The sequence below is a fragment of the Mixophyes fleayi genome, chromosome 4, assembly GCF_038048845.1.
Source record: "Mixophyes fleayi isolate aMixFle1 chromosome 4, aMixFle1.hap1, whole genome shotgun sequence".
In the NCBI taxonomy this organism is placed as follows: Eukaryota; Metazoa; Chordata; class Amphibia; order Anura; family Limnodynastidae; genus Mixophyes; species Mixophyes fleayi.
Genome location: NC_134405.1, coordinates 163,977,209 through 163,982,266, shown reverse-complemented (window position 1 = coordinate 163,982,266; position 5,058 = coordinate 163,977,209).

Sequence of the window (5,058 nt, the reverse complement as noted above, 5' to 3'; positions counted from 1 at the left end):
GTATTTATGATCAATAAATTGTTGGAGTTTACTATAGCGTTTTTTTTTTGTTTATGCCTGAATGTACTTGGTAGTGTAGGTATATGCTCACCTACATGTGCTAGACACTCTGCAGACCTCTCCATTTGTGCTGTTCAGCTTTGTTTTTGGCATTTTCTATTGTCTGGGATCAGGGCCGGACTGGCCATCTGGCACTTCTGGCAAATGCCAGAAGGGCCGATGGTCAGATGGGCCGGTTCGAGCTGTCAGTGCACTGACCGTGCACTGTGCACCGACACTTCCTGGTCATATGTGCCGCACGTGGCACATGTGATCAGTACAGGTCCTGGAAGGCAGCTGACGAAGAGCGGGCAGAACTAGGAGACAGAAGCTGATAAAGTAAGTAAACAGGGGGAGGGGGTGGACAAGAGAAAAGGTGCCAGACAAAAAACGGGGGGGAAGGGGGGGGTAGAAGAGAAAAAGTGCCACACAATAACAGGGAAGGGGGGGGGGTGGAGTGAAAAGGTGCCAAACAAAAAATGGGATAATATGATTTGGGCCACTACTGTGTGGCATAATTTCAACTGGGGGCACTATTGTGGCATAATATGGTTTAGGGGCACTATTGTGGCATGATATCAACTGGGGGCACTGTTGTGGCATAATATCAGCTGGGGGCACTATTGTGGCATAAGATTATTTAGGAGCACTACTGTGTAGTATAATATGATTTTGGGGCACTGCTGTGTGGCATAATATCAATTGGGGGCATGTACTCAGGCATGAGGGAAAAAGGAGAATGTTAATATAATGTGGGAGGTAGGCTATTAATTTAATGGTGGAGTTTAGGTGGGGGCTAATTATTTAATTTGTGCTATTTTATTTGTGGGGTGATGTGGGTTAATTTTATATTAATGCCTAGCAATTTAAGATAGGGTGATTAGACCTTTAATTTAATGCTGGGGTGGTTTGGGGGCTATTAATTGAAAGTGGGGATGTTTGGGAAAAAAATGTGAATATGAATTATTTAATGGCAGAGATGATTGTGGGAAATAGGTTTATTTATTAAACGTAAATGCTATTTCATTTATTGCTGGGGTTGTTTGGAGGGAGGGAAATAGGTTTATTTATCAGCAGCAGCAGCTATTTATATTAAATGTTAATACTAGTATTTTAATGTTGGGGCTGGAGGGAGGCCTAATTATAAAACATGGGTTGTATTGATTAAACACCAGGGCTGGTTGGAGTTTTGTAAATTACATGTACCCATTTTTTTTCCAAATAGGGCCTTTAACATTCCAGTATCCAGACAAGCAGCAACTGAACTAAAGACACCAGGAGCCACAGGTGGTGAAATTAACAAGACAGGTAGGAGAGAGCAGGACAGTCTGTCAACTGTCCTGAATCTGGTGGGGAAGTCCCGAATTTTGGTGACTGTCTCGTTTAGTGAGATTTGGTCCGACTACAAGGACAGTTGGGAGATATGTCCTGCATCACACTACTACTTGTGAAGGCAGAGCTGCGTGCAACTAACAGTATTGCACACAGTATTGCCTGTGTATTTGTCTAACATTTGTCTAAAATGATAGCCATGTTACATAATAGGGGCTCCCTGTCTTAAATACCCCAGGCCCCCCAAGCGTTAATCCAGCTTTGATTAGCAGGAGGGAGCGGATAGCTGCTCCAAGTCTCTGGATAGGACACAGCCTGCAGAGCAAGCCGAGGAGATTTGGTAATCTTGTGAGACTAAGAGCTTCCCTGCTCACTCTACAGGAAGTTCCCACCCTTATGAATGTCAACAGCACTAGAAGCATAGATAAGTACAGTGGGCTGGGGGTGTCATAATGTGCCTCGGGGGATGGCGTGATAAATATAATGTTTTATTTTAATGTATGTATCATTGTCCCATGTTGGCCACACCCACAACACAATGTGGTCGCACCTTTTTCGGTGCCGCCATGCAGGCCCACCACGGTTTCTTTCCTGCTGGAACTAAGGTGGGCCTGTGGACTTTAAATGCCAGGGCTGATTTTTAGTCCCAGTCCGGCCCTGATTACTACTTTATCGTAAGTGCAATTTTGAGGTTTATAAATACACTTTTGCAGAACATTACTATGTTTTTAGGTGTCAGAACACACAGTACATAGCAGCTTGCTCCATATGGGGCTACGTTGCCGCAGACCGGTCAGAGTATTCATGTTGACTCCTGTCCACAGCCGAAAGCTCCTACAATGAGCAGAACTGGACCATGGAGCAACAGAAGAAGGTGACTGGACTGATGAATCATGTTTTCTTTTACATTATGAGGATGGCTGGGTGCGTGTACGTCATTTACCTGGGGAAGAGATGACACCAGAATGCCCTATAGGAAGAAGGCAAGCCAGGAGAGGCAGTGTGATACTCTGGGCAATGTTTTGCTGGGAAACCTTGGGCCCTGAGTTAGGGCCCCATGGGTTCTTAATCTGTCAGGTGTAATTGTGGTGCTTCCCCTGCTTGCATTTTGCAGTGGAATATTCCATTTATATGTACAGTAAGCAGGGCTTAAGTTGCAATGATTGAATGGGCAGAAATATCACCAGGGACTGAGGAGGAAAGTTACAAGTAAACAGATTGGTTTCTGAGCTACATATCATCATCACCATGTATTTATATAGTGCCACTAATTCCGCAGAAATGTACAGAGAACTCACTCGTATCTGTCCCTGTTACGATTATGATGCCTTAGTCAGTATTAGCACAGGCTTACCTAGGGCGCGGAGTCTAACGGCCTTCCGGTCTTCACCAAGAACCACCGCAAGGTAGTGTGGACTTTGCTGCCGAAGAACCGCAGGTCGCGGCCCCCAGATTAGCCTACTGACGTAAGGGAGAAAGTTCTAAGTGATGGCAGGCAGACAAGAAAATAGACAAAGCGGTGCAAGTACAGGCACTAACCGTAATTCCAGGCGTTGTAGGTCTGGAACAGTAACCGGTAGATGCACGGAGCCAATGGGTGCGTGGCAGGATATGGGTCCAGAGACACGACCGGTTCAGTACACTGGTGATATCAGATATACGGTACCAGAGGGAAATCCAGAGAATAGTTGGTAACACAGCCGAGTCGGTACACAGAAGGTATCAGGTATACGGTGCCAGAGGGAGATCCAGAGAATAGTTGGTAACACAGCCGAGTCGGTACACAGAAGGTATCAGGTATACGGTGCCAGAGGGAGATCCAGAGAATAGTCGGTAACACAGCCGAGTCGGTACACAGAAGGTATCAGGTATATGGTGCCAGAGGGAGATCCAGAGAATAGTTGGTAACACAGCCGAGTCGGTACACAGGAGATAGTCCAGTTCGTAGTGCCAGGGATAAGCCAAAGAATAGTCAGGTCACAGCCAGGTAGGTACACAGGAGTAGGAGGAATAGAGGGATACACAGGGAGCAGGTTCACAGGAGTCAGGACACAGGAACTGTAGCCAGGAACAGGAAACACATTGCTCTGACACAGGCAGCGTGTCAGAGCAGGGGAGATATAGGAGTTTGAATTCCCCGCCCAGGAGTCACATGATCGGCAGCAGGGAGAACCCGGAAGTGCGGCAGCGCCAACAGAAGAAGCGCTGCACGGATCGGACACCGCTGTCAGACCAAGCTGACAGCGCAGCGGAACGGGAACAAGGTAAGTTCCTAACAGTCCCTGAACTCCCTAACACACACACACAAACACTGCTCTATACAATATATGATAGTTTATTTTACAGGATTTCAATGATCCATACCTCCCATCTGTCCCGATTTTGAGGGACATCCTGATTTGCAGGTGTGAGGATACCACCCTTAGCTGGGATGGCAGTTACCCTCTGTGGGATTCAACTCACTCGGGTAGACCAGAATATATCCAAAATAAGACTTTATTATGGCAGCACAACACCACAAGACGTTCACAAGTTACAGGGTAATTGGTAGCATGTATCCTCCAGCAGCCTCTTGCAGTCAGCACTCCAAAATAATAATCTCTGTCTCTTTCAGGGTGTTATCCTCCCGCAATATTACCACTACTGATTAGCAAAACAGTTAGGGTGTCCCCCGGCCTGGGATACTGGCTCACACCGCCCCTGTCCTGGTAGGGTTTCCTCCAGCGGCACCACAATGCCTGGCCCAGAGTCCTTTTCACTGATGTCTTGTACACCAGTATCCTCAAAACTAGAATAGCTCCCCTGGCATTCTCCTCTCCCTATATTATTTTCTGTATACACAGGAAGTTGGGTCAAATCTCTCAAACCTTTTTACAGAAGGGGTCTCCCAGTCAACACTTTAGCTGCTAGACATACTGTCCCTGTTATCTTGATTATACAATAGAATGGCTTGACTCAATTAGATGTTTTGGCTGGATACACTACACATGGGGTTACAATAGTACATCAAGGAATGACACTGCACGCTTACAGGAAACAATAAGACTTTTGACACATTATATCAGCAGTGTTACACAATATAAGTCTGTGACAACTTTTGATACAATTACATTTAAAAATTAAAAATTACTATTGTGCCCCAAAAGTCATTCTTTACAGGGTAGCAAGGAAGTTCGTCAGCCGCGCATCATATCATAACACTGCTCTTTGATAGGAAAAGTTCCTTACTTGCATGAATGTTTCCTTGTTAACATAACAGGCCTCCCCGGCGCCCACCCTCTACATTGGCGCACAGCACATTGTAAGCAGTGGTGTGAGATCAGTCTGGCAGTGGATCAGCATGAAGGAGTTTCACTCTGGTTCACTGTAAGACTGTCCCTGTACTACTGTGCAGCTTAGTCTCTTGAGAGAGACTAAGGGGCTATTTATCAATAGAGCCCTGAAAATTGACTGCTTTTTATTGCTACTTATTACAGCCATAGTAAGTCAGTTATCATCGCAACTTAATAAAAAACAGCATACGGTCATAGCCTACGAGAGGCTTGTAAGACCAATACTGGAATGGTGACTGACAATGACGCATTCAGCCAGCCAGTATTGGACACTGTGAAAGGATAAGACTTTGGGGATCCTTGATAACGTCAGTTCCTACTGAAGATTCACTGCTGGCAGAAGAGATGCGCACAG